General features: G+C 40.3%; 1 protein-coding gene across 7 annotated transcripts in view; it reads right to left on the reverse strand.

Moving 5' to 3' along the window:
• Nucleotides 1–8460: 8460 nt before the first annotated feature.
• Nucleotides 8461–12687, reverse strand: part of prrc2b (proline-rich coiled-coil 2B) — an 84660-nt gene continuing 80433 nt past the window's right edge. For 6 of the 7 annotated variants that reach the window (XM_060841574.1, XM_060841573.1, XM_060841571.1 and 3 more), the window contains one exon: nt 8530–12687. This exon is cut by the window's right edge and continues 1131 nt beyond it. The gene's annotated coding sequence lies outside the window, so the exon portion shown is untranslated. The other variant, XR_009645827.1, reaches the window with a different exon arrangement.

Below are 12687 nucleotides of genomic sequence, written 5' to 3' on the forward strand. Positions count from 1 at the left end.
CCGGATTGACCACATCTGCAAGGACACAACAAAGAAACCTCTAGAAAACAGGGGAAATATTCTAAGGAAACATTACCCTCATGACACTCAATACCCAGCCACCCACTGACACTACGTGCTGAGGAACCCCAGCCTCCAGTGACGGATGGTTTTGGCCATGTTTCCTGAGAACTAGTCAGAGTAATTGGACTGTACCTTGTCAGCTGTTCTTCGTGGAGAAGTTGATGCAGAAAAGCACCACTGACCAGAGGTCCAGTATACAGTGGTCAGTGTGTCCTCAAGACCCTGAGGGAAAAGGAGGTGGTAGATCCTGTTGAATTGTTCCCAGAGCAGATCATCAAAGTAACTTGGTTGAAAGTTTTGATGTAGACATTCCATCAGTAAGACATAGCTTGGCTCATTGGAAGAAAGTCCCTACCGTAGACCCTTCTAACATATCTGGAGTCTCACCCTTCTGCACATTGCCTTTGACATGGCTGAGATGGGGGAGAGAACTGTTCTGGAATGTGCATTTGGAAAGGAGTTCTGGGGAGGAATGCAGTGTACCTCATGACACAGGACTTGTGCTTCACAGGCTGTTTTCAGGTACACATACTAAATATCAGATGTACCTGGATGGCCATCAACTCAGGGAGGTGCTCTTTGGTTTGCCCGAACCTTGTTAGGTGCAAGGTGTTGTCCAAGTGTTGCAGACTGGGATATACCAAGGACCAGGACTGCATGCTGAGGGATGCACCAAAGTTTGGGGCAGATGGGCAGAAGTGCAGTGGGAAAGGTTACTATCGCCAGCAATTCAGTCACAGCCTGAAAGGCTGAAAACTGCAGAAACTCTTGAGCAGCTTGTCTTGCTCAAAAAAACTGGTGTGAATATCAAGGGTTTTGAAAATGTACACAAACTGAGAAAAATGTTAAATCTATTGCATTTTCCAAAATTTCAAATTTGAAATATGTAGCCCTCAGGTTGTTTACACATTAAAATTATAATTACATTGAGTGGAAAATGCTTTACAGTGTTAGGAGACCATACAAGGAAGGAACCGAAGTAAGCCATTCGGCACATTGAAATTGTTTTGTCTTTTTAATGAGATCATGCTGATCTGATAATCCTCAAATGCACATCCCTGCCTGGTCCCCATAACTTCAATTCCCTTACTGATCAAAAATATGCCTATATTCTTACTGGCCAGCCTTGATAGCTCTCTGCCCCCTGAGAAGAAATTCCTCCTCATCTTTGTGTTAAATAGTTGGCCCCTTCCTCTGGGGTTGTGCTAGATTCACCCACAAGAGTAAAGAATCTCTCTGCATCTACCCAGTCAAGTCCCCTAAGAATCCTGTATGGTCCAATGAAGTCACCTCATTTTTCTAAACTCCAATAAGTAACATGCCTAACCTTCACAACCTCTCATAAGAAAATTCCTCCAATACTGGGATCAAGACCATAAGATTTAGGAGCACAATGAGATGCTTCAGCCCATTAAGTCTGCTCTGCCATTCAGTCATGCTTGGTATGTACCTCAATCCTATTCTCCTGCCTTCTCCCTATAACTCTCAATTCCCTTACTAGTCAAGAACCTGTCTGTCTGTCAGAAAGACACTCAATGACTTGGCCTCCACAACCCTTTGCAGCAAAAAGTTCGGCAGATTGAGTACCTTCTAGCAAATCTCAGTTCTAAAAGGTTGTTCATTCACTCTGAGATTGTGCCCTCAAGTCCTAGTCTTTCCTACTAGTTGAAACATCTTCTCCATGCTCACTTGATCCAGGCCTCTAGGGGATTCTGTATGTTTCAGTGAGATCCCCCTCTGCCTTCTAAATTCCATCAAATACTAACCAGAGCTCTCAACCACTCCTCCTCATATTCCTTACATGATAAGCCCGGGATCATTCTTGTAGACCCCCTCCAATAGCAGCATATCTTTCCTTAGGTACGGGGCCCAAAACGTCTCACAATATTCCAAATACGGCCTGATTAGAGCCTTATGCAGCTTCAGCAGTACATTCCTGCTCTTACATTCTTGTCCTCTCCAAAAGAATGCTAACATTCTAATTGCCTTCCCAACTGCGAACTGAACTTGCATGTTAACCCCTACAGAATCCTGAACTAGGGCCTGCTTTTTGCTTCAGAGTTCTGAAGCCTTTCCCTGTTTAGAAAATAGCTTATACCTCTATTCTTTTTACCAAAGTGCACAACCTCTCACTTTCTCACGTTGTATTCCATTTGTCACTTCTTTGCCCACTCCCCTAGCCTGTCCATTCCTTCTGCAGCCTCCCCACATTGTCAACACTAACTGCCCCTCCACCTATTTTTGTGTCATCTACAAACTTAGCAACAACAGTCTCAACTCCTTTGTCCAGATCATTAATATAAAGCATGAATTAACCTAATGAATCTTCTCTGGACTACATCTAAAGCAGTTTATCTACCCTGCGATAAGAGGATCAATACTGTTCACCATATTAATAGGTATGGGCTAACTAGTGCCTTGTATAATTCTACCCAGACATCCCAACCTTTATAAATCAATTCCCTTTGAAATAAAGGCTAACCGTTTAGTTTGGCTTCCTTTTGCCTGCTGAACTTGTATATTAGTGTTTTGTGATTCATGCAGGAGGAACCCTGAATCCCTGTGCTGCAGCCTGTCACTAATTAAATAACTTACAGCTCCTCATTTCTTTCTACCAAAGTGCAGAACTTCAAATTTTCCCCACATTATATGCCACCTGCCAAATATTTGCCCACTCACCTTAACCTGTCTATGTCAATTTATCGTGCCTCACATTATCCTCACCCAGTCTTGGAAAGAAAGCAGTTTGGCCTATCATGTCCGCACCATTCCATTTTCATTTCTCTACCTATTTTTGTTTCACTTGTAAACTTGGTGACACTTCTATATTTTACATAACTATGACCCCAGCACTGATCCCTGTGGGACTCCACTAGTTACAGGCTGCCACCCTGCAAATGTCCCCTTTTATCCCTCTGTCATCTATTACCGAGCAAATCCTCGATCAGTGCTTACATACTGTTCCCAAAACCGTGTTTCACATTTAATATTTCTCGGAGTGATTAAGTTTTAAAATATCTCGAGTGGTTTATTTAAAATAAATCACTGAAAGTTAAGTGTGGGCATTTGTTTTAGCAATGGTCCCAAGAAATCACATCACTATAACAACTGCTTGCCCTGTTGGTACTGCTGGAGCTATCTGAAGGGTGACTGGATGGAGGATGATTTGGTATATTTGGAAGAAGTCTGCGAGGAAGGGCTACTCAGCTGATCTCTCCTACCTTTCATAAAGAATATCCTCTTATTGAGTTTGGGGTGAAATCTTCCCCTTCCCCTTCTGAGTGTCTGGAGGTACAAAGCAAGATTGTATTTCCTGAGAAAGTTGTGTCTGCAAGACTCCATTTAAGGCTCCAGGCAATACAGCCATCACGTTAAGTGAGTGGGGAGCAGTCTGGTAGTCGGAGTGTAATGTAGGAGAATTTGAACTAATTCACTTTGGCAGGAAATGTTTTTTTAAAAAAAGCAGTGTATTACTTAAATAGAAAATGACTGTGGTACTCCAAGATGTAGGGCTTGAGTCACAAAAAGTTAATACGCAGGTACAGCTAATGATCAAGTCATCCAATAGAATGCTAATCATTATGACAGGAATTGAACAAAAAGGCAACAGGGCACTGGTGAGACCATATCTTGAATAATGTGTTCAGCTTTGGTCTCCTCACTTAGGGTCGAGACTGTAGTGTTGGAAAAGCAGGTCAGGCAGCATCTGAGGAGCAGGAAAATCGATGTTTCGAGCATGAACCAACATTGATTCTCTTGCTCCTCAGACGCTGCCTGACCTGCTGTGCTTTTCCAGCACCACACAATCGACTCTGATCTCCAGCATCTGGAGTCCTCACTTTCTCCTCATTTAGGGAAGAATATAAATGTGTTGGAGGTGGTGTTCAGAGGAAGTTTACTTGATTGGTACCTACAATGACATATGAGGGAAGGTTGGACAGTCTGAGCTTGTTTTCACTGGAATTTGAGTGTTGGTTCGAGTGATATAAACAAAATCCTGAATGGACCTGACAATCTAGACTTAGAAATAGTATTTGCTTTTGTGAGTTAATTAGGAATTAGAGTATTTTTAAAAAATTGGTGTCACCCCTTTAGGACAGAGATGAGGAATCTTTTCTCAGGATTGAGAGACTTGGAACACTGCATCGGGGACGGTGGAAATGAGGATCATTGCATATTGTTAATGTGGATTCCTTTGACTAATGAGAATATAAGGTAATCAAAGGTAGACAGGAATGTGGAACTTGGAACACAGATCAATTAGCCATGATCTTATTGAATACAGCAAAGTCTGGTTGAAGATTTGTAGCTCGGGTGTCCGTTGTTGTGGTTCTGTTCGCCGAGCTGGAAGTTTTTGCTGCAAACGTTTCGTTCCCTGGCTAGGGAACATCATCAGTGCTATTGGAGCCTCCTGTGAAGCGCTGCTTTAATGTTTCTTCCGGTATTATTCCGGCATTCCTCCACGAATGCAAATACCGGAAGAAACATCAAAGCAGCGCTTCACAGGAGGCTCCAATAGCACTGATGATGTTCCCTAGCCAGGGAACGAAACATTTGCAGCAAAAACTTCCAGCTCGGCGAACAGAACCACAACAATGAATAGAGCAAGCTTGAGGGGCTGAATGGCCAACTTCTGTTCCTAATTCATAGTCCAGTCTTTTCAGTAACTTAGCTTCATTTCGATTTCTGAATGATTTGATATAATTTTAGACTGCAAGCCTCTTATCTTAATCCTTGATTCAGTTTGCAGTATTTGTTAGCGTTTAAATAAGAATTTAATCAGGGTGCAACTCCAAATGTGCTTCATGATTGGATTTTACAGTAACAAATAGAATCTTACTGTAAAATTATAATTTGTTGCCTATTTGCCCCCACCTACAGCAAGTACTTGTTGCAGAGTTGGAGATTGAGTGAACAGGTATGAACTTGCACAGTGCTACAGATATTGAGATCCTTATCAATTCATATCACAGTGAAATATCAGAAAAATGTGTTGGGGCCAGTAGACCAACAATCATAGGTTGTATTTACTGTCAACATGTAGGTGGCTTGATAAGGACCACGAGAATTGGACCGAACATAGCACTGTTATCAAAGTGGAAGAGTTTCTGGAGGACATGTGAGTGTACAGTCATGGATCTGCTGTCCAAACAGCCTGCACTTCATCGACACAAGAAAATAAAAAAAATGAGCTTTGCAGTGAAAGGCAACTGAAGCCTCTGAAGACTGATATATAAATTTAGAATTGATTAAATCAAGGTTATGAAAGCATTTACTCTGTATATTTAAACTCCGACAAATGTTCAGGCCATTGTATTAAAATTAATTCTGCCTTCATTGCAGAAAGGATGAGCGATAGCACAGAAGAAACCCATAGTGAGATGCAACTACCATAACATGCTCACTAGTCTTCAATATGGCCATGTTTCAGGATAGATTATCCTTCAGATCAATCTAAGACTCAAAATTACAAGCCATAAGCTGGAGCGCTGTAACCTCTCTCTTGCAGGGGATATAGTAGACAAAACGCAATCCCAAAGGTGATCTTGGTTACTTGGTCAGTGTTAATATCACACTTTAGTTCTGTTGTAGGGATGAGAAAGTTATCCAAGTAGACAAATAAAACAATAGGAACACTATAAGGAGCAGGAATAGACCGCACAGAAATCTGAGACGCCAAGAAACACAAGACAAGGGGAAATTGTATCTGCAGAAATGTTACATTGTTCAAGGAATGAAGCCAGCAATACAAAAAGACAAATCCTTTTTAGCCTAACACACAACTAAATTAACTTAATTTTGAAACAGTTACATTCCAAAATGCTCAAAGCCAGAACTGGCAGAACAATAACCCGGCTTCCAAATAAATTACTCAGTAATCTTGAAAATAAGCTCTAGGAAAACCTTTGTCCTATGGCTCAGTGTTCAACTTTCCTCAGTGGTCCTTAAAATTCACAGATATACACAAATAAAACAGAAAGGGAGTCTGGTTTAGCTATTTGAGGGAGAGAGAGAAGCTGCACAGGTCATTCCAAAGTGCTGGCAATCTTCCACAAAAGAAACTTGGAACTCAGTTCAATATTAAGAGTTTAAATAAAGATTCACTACTGAACAAAACAAAGTTCAGCACACATTGTACAATGGATGTGGAGATGAGAGAGAGAGTATGGAAAAGACACATTAGAATATGGTTCAAGAAATGATGGACTTCAGCCGTGCAGATAGATTGGAGATGCTGATGTTCCCCTACTTGTATAAAAAAAATTGAGAGGTTTGATCGGCGTTCAAAATCACGAGAGGTCAAGACAGAGACAGAAAAACTAGTTTGATCATCAAGAATCAGAGGACACTGGTGTCAACTGACTGGCAAAACTTAACAGTGACATTAGGAAAGATGTGTTAATGCATCAAGTGGTGAGGATCTGGAATGCACTGTCTTGACATTGTGATGCAGTGTGGCACATTGAGATTCAATTGTGAATTTCAAAACTGAACTGAAAAAGCATCTGAAAAAAGAAAATTTGCAGTGCTACAGGGAAAGGATGGGGGAGTAGAATTCAGTGGCTCCTGCAGAAAGCTGGGGTGGACAGGACAGTATGAATGTCCTCTTGCTGCACTGTAGCCATTCCAGGAATTACCAAAAGCCCTACCTCTCACATTCAAAGCTCTGCTTCAGAAATTGTCCAAGCCTCCTCCCTTACCCGAAAATATGCAGCATTGCTACCAAACCCCTGTTCTCAGAAACTCTGTCTCTACGTTCCTCAGTTCAAATCCTCCTTCAACTTCAAATGCTTACCAAAAACAGAGGTCAATGTTGATCACTTCCCCATACCAGTCTATGTAAAGTGCCATGGGACATTTGACCATGTTACAGACACTGTATAATAATCTGCATCAAACTTAATGCATCTATTCAACGTCAAAAACGGATTGGGGGTCTGCTTGCTTAGTTGGCTGAACAAACACTTTGCAACGCATTGTGATGCCAACAGCATGAGTTCAATTCCTACACCCGTTGAGTATACTGTTGGTAGAACCGTCGCTGATATTTTAGCGTATTTGTTTTATTCTTTTATCAATTTTAGTTTTGAGCTGCGAACTGAGAATTGTGAGCTAAAGTTGACTTTGGGACTGTTGTAACAGCTTGTGTTCAAAGGAAAACAGACCAAACAAGCTTTTGTTTGTTCAAGAGGCCCAGCCAGGAAGTTAATTGCAGGTTGGTTCCTGATCAAAAGGTTCTGGAGACACTTTGTCACTGGGGAAGAACATTACGTTTAAACAGATTGCAGAAGTGGGCTCTTGTCTTGATGAGGTCAGTAGCCGGGAATGGGTTCCAGCAAGTCTGGAGAAAACCTTATATTCAAGCAGATGGCAGATGTTGAATGGTAACAGAGACCTTGTGGAGGAGATGATCAGTTCTCAGGAAGTGGTCAGAGTTCGAATTGGGTTTTGGACTGGTGTCTTCTATGAAAAAGGGATCTGTCTATTGATGCTACAGGGTTAAAATTTGAAAGCTCTTCACCTAACCTCGCTTCTCAGCTCCTGGAAGTTCAGGGAATAGAAATTCAAGTTATAAGTATTACTGCCCTTTTCTGAATAAACTGATGGACAACTTCAGAAAAATCAACCATCTTAACCAACTTAAGAAACTATCATTTAACGCTGTGGAATTGCACATCAAGAAAACCACTTACATAATCCGGCCAGTTTTGTTATTTTCTTCTATTTATCTCTTAGCTGTATTTAGGAGACAGTGAGGAGTGCAGATGCTGGAGATCAGAGTCAAAAAGTGTGGGAGTGGAAAAGCACAGCAGGTCAGGCAGCAACCGAGGAGCAGGAGAGTCGACATTCTGGGCATAAGGCCTTCATCAGGAAGGGTCCGAAACTTTGAGTCCCCTGTTCCTTGGATGCTGCTTGACTTGCTGTGTTTGCCCAGCACCACACTTTTCGACTCTTAACTATGTTTGCCTGTCTTTTGTGTTAATGAGGCAGAAAACAAAGGGTTTTCGATTTCTCGCATAGACAAATTAATTATTTTGTTTAATTTTGCTCTACTAAAGTTACTATTGTTAATAAATTGCTAAATGTTTTAATTAAGACACAAACTGGTGAATGGAATTGATTATTTGCAGAATCTGGGATTGGTTATTTAAAAATCTGTTTAGAAACCACTGGGGTCAATTTTGAGAGTCTTGACGGTTTTAATTTCACTTTGCTGCAAATACAAAGGTTGAAATTCTGATTTGGTTCAGCTGTCTGCTTCTGGGTTGTAACACCGTGCAGGGCTCTCCTTCCTCTCACCTGAGCTGTGGTGATCCTCAGGTCAAACCACCATCAGTTGTCTTTCTTGAATGAGAGAGCAGCCCGATGGTCCAGTAGGACTATAGCAACTTTACCTGTGATGTTAAAAATACTACACCTAATAGTAATGATGTCCACTGCCATTTTAATCAAACACACTGGAAGGAAAAAAGATAACACTTTATTTGGTCATGTGAAAAAAGCATCAGCTGCTTTATTTAAATAAACCAGATCCTTTCATATGGAAAGAGCTATTACAAATCACATATTTGAAAGGATAAACAATAGGTACTGAACTGTAAACCAGAGGCCAGCACACACTCAAACAGTTCAAGCCTCATTAATAAATAACTCCTCAGTGTACACAACATATCCACTGTCTGTCCTTTCAAATATCAAATCTACACGAAAAAAACAAGAATAGATAAGGCCAAAAGACTAAGATGCACGTTTCTGGTTATAAACAAACAAAATGTTCCATGTAAATGTCTATCAAGCAATCTTTTCAGAGCTTCTAACTCTTATTGGAATAGAAGTCGAACTTTATAAAAAAAATATAAAAGGATATAGAGCTGGGGACCAGAACATTCGTAAGATATATAACACATCAGGGAAGTGTAGAGAATGTAAAAATGTCTCCGCTTCCCATCCTATAGCAGGTTTTGATATGAATTTGATTAATCTAGTCATAAACATAAAAAAAATCAACTATAATACACTTCTCCCTTTCTGGCTGAACAAGCTTCTCTGAAAACAAAATAAAAAAAATCATTGAACTGACAAAAGGTAATATGTTCAGCACCACAACAGGGGCATACACATTATGACAATGTTGAAAGTGAACCTGCATCAATTAAAATCATGCTGAATATCTGCACTGCACAGGATGCAACAGTAACACACAAGGTAAGTGAGGGAGATCTTTTCCTCCCATTGCGGAATACCTCCTCTGAAAATACCCATGGATTGTTTTGTTTCACAGCAGTATAATTACCGCACTGCCGCTGCCTGCAAATAACTCTTGTTAATTGAGCCACTGTACATTATAAAATCAAAACAATTAAAAACTTTAACTACATAATGCTGTACAATATTTAAGTCATTCACTTGACAGCAAAGAACTAAATCAGACACTTTGCAAGGGATTAGCTTAGGAAGGTATAAGCCAACAGATTTCTGAAAACGTGCACATGTCTTTTGGCCCCACCATTACACAGAGTTGTCAGACAATATAAATAATTGATCACTGTGAAACATACCCTTTTTGCTGGCATATTTCTGCACATCAGTACATATTAAATAATGTAGTGTTCAGAAGAGACCATTGATTCAGAGGAAGAACTCTTCAGTGGGACAGTTTCACTGATTACACGAGCGCTCTGAGCAATGCATTAGGGGATATCTATTTTGTAGCAAAACCATTGCCCTTTATAGGGAAAGTATTTTATTAAATGTGAAAGGAATCTGTTTTCTTTTATTTAATCTGCCCGCCATGTTGAATCTGAGGTGAATTATTCCTGCTTAAAACAAAAAGCGAGGAGCAAGCCACAGGTTCCCTATCTACAATAATGTCAGACAGAAGCACAAAACAGTTGGGGAGTGGCAGCTATATTGTGGGCTATGGGAGATGAACATCACCCACTTGTTGGCTAGGTTGCAACACAACACACACACACACGCACACACACACACAGTGGTGCCTAGGGTTTCAGTGGCAGAAGCTCAGAGACAGAGTCTCAAGCAGAGCATCACAGGTCTGTTCATTAGTACTGTAAAAGAAAATAAGTCCGTGCGAAATCCTTAAATTTGTGAAAAAAGCCCAATTAAAATGGCTTACAATGGCAACAGCACATAACTAAAAGAAAACAGACGACCAACTGGATGGCCAAGGATCCAAGTTCCAGAGCTGCTTGCCACTTCACTCCTTGGGAATGCACCTCAGTCGACACATCACTCTCTCTTTTAGAAGGAAAGGAGCAAAAGAAATCAAATATAACACAAATGTCTGCACTCAGGTTACAAATGCTTCTTGTGCCAATTGAGCATAGAGCTTTACCAGAATTGTCACGGAGGGCTTTACAATTTCAGATCACTCTATGACCCATTAGCAAGTTTGCTTTCCCCATTTAAAACCTGCAATTCAAACAAACTGTTTTGCCAGAACACAGATGACACGATGTCTACCCAGGCTCTCAGTTAAGCTGCACAGGGAAAGAGCACCATTGCTACTTTCTGAAGCTACAATAAAAATCACGGTGAAGACAACCTCATTTCACAAGGCGGTGGCTGTGTCTCTCAACTAAAACACCAGAACCTTTAGGGAGAATCAACAGGCTGATTAACAATGACCTGCAGATGAGTGATCTATAGGCTAGCTTTCGACAAGAGGAGCCCAGGTGACCAGCTCAGGCCCTTGCTGACTCCTCAACCCAACTGAAAATGACTTTTTTCTTTGATGTTCTTGCAAAGTCAATTTCAAAGCAAATAGTAAAGTCAATATTCTTAAGAAGCTGACGAACTTGACAAATTTATAAACTATTGTAAAATCCTGGTCCTTCTAGTTACCCAAGTACTGGTTAATTTTGCCACAATTAATTTCAGCATGTAAATATCAGGGTCAACAAATGTGGTGGAAAAAGATATTAAATTTTAGAGTCATAAAAAAAATCCACAAGAACAGATTAGAGTTAGAATGGCACTGAATGGGGGTTCTGCAAAAATAGGGGAAGACACAAGCAACTCCATTTCTCCTCTCCCATCTGAGAATACCAAATTCAATGTGCAAATTATAATCGTTTTAAAGGAAGTCTTGTCAATTGGGCTCACGAACTGAAAGATTTACAAAGTTATTCACCCTTTTGTTTGGGCTCTTACCAACCACATGATTCACTGTCTCCTATCTGACCATCTTCCCTATTCTCGAATTACACATCATCTGTCGCAGGTACTTAAATGACCTTCGGCGACACATCTTTGTACAATGTTGATCGACACTATATGGAATCTGATGCAGCCAGCATTAGAAGACATTAAGGTTACACAATCATTAAAATGTTAAATTGGACTTTCCTCATTAGTGCTTGAGGACTAATCAAGTTAAAGGAATGACTTTAGTGACAGTCCTGATTAAGTTCTGCAATTTTACTTTCCAAATTTAATAACTATAATCAAATATATAAAAATTATAATTCGATACAACACCAAAGAAAAAGTGAATTGGTAGCTTCCATTTCAGTTAAAATGTTAACTGTTCTGCCAACCTCTGTCACATATTCCATCTGCATTTACAACTTGGACATAGCCTGTGTCACACTTGAAAACAAAGGACGCAATTCAGTCTAGAGAATGTCTGCAGTTTTGAACTGTTGTTGCAGAATTCAGCGTGGCGCTATATTTAGTTATATGCATCAGAAAATCTTGGGATGGCCTATCCCTAGCAGCTAGAAGTTCAGCTGAGACACAAACATGAACTTACAGCAGTACTCTGAATCGTTTGGTGGCAGCAAGTTACTGGAACAGGCCCGACCAGAGGCAGGAGCCCAGGTTTAACATAGCGCACAAATCACATTCGATAGTACAATGTAGTGCTAACTCCAACCCAGCAACAGTGTCACATAGACCAGTTTGTACCAATAGAGTTGGTGGTGGCAAGCAAGCTGAATTAATTCCTCCCACTAAGTTTGATTTTTACAATAGAGGGCAAATGTCAACACAGGTCACTTAGCAGAATACCACTGTGGAACTTCAATCCTTGGATTCTAAATTTCATGGCATGAGATTCAGTCGCTTGCAGACAAATGGAGGACAAAATTCATGTTGGATGTGCGCTAGAGAACAATGTACAGTAGAGTGTAAAAATCTAAATACCAAAGATAAGGAAAGTTTACCCTTAAGAGGACTATCTGCAGTAGTCCATTAATACTGATGTTAAAGTTGCCAAGTTATTGCAGGAGCCCAGAACTACATATGCACATTTATTTACTGTATTTATCCACATGCATTATACAGGTCATGACTGAAAGCATGGTACTACCTTTAGTAAATGAGTATCTATTCCTTATTTGGTGTCATGCTTCTCCAGGAAAGGATTCTTGATTTGCAAAGTCTCTCTTCCGAAAGTAGTCACAGGAACCTCTGTGCTGGATTAGAACCATTTGTATTTTACACTTTAAGAAAATACGTGTTAATGGCCAACTTAAAATGGTTCAACTGTCTATTTTGGATATATAGTCAACGACTCCATAACCCATTCTTAATTGTTTTAGGGCAAAGTGTATAGCATGAAGTGGTTTACACAGTCAACAAACTCTCAGGATAGAATTA

The sequence above is a fragment of the Hemiscyllium ocellatum genome, chromosome 21 (assembly GCF_020745735.1).
Source record: "Hemiscyllium ocellatum isolate sHemOce1 chromosome 21, sHemOce1.pat.X.cur, whole genome shotgun sequence".
NCBI classification, from domain to species: Eukaryota; Metazoa; Chordata; class Chondrichthyes; order Orectolobiformes; family Hemiscylliidae; genus Hemiscyllium; species Hemiscyllium ocellatum.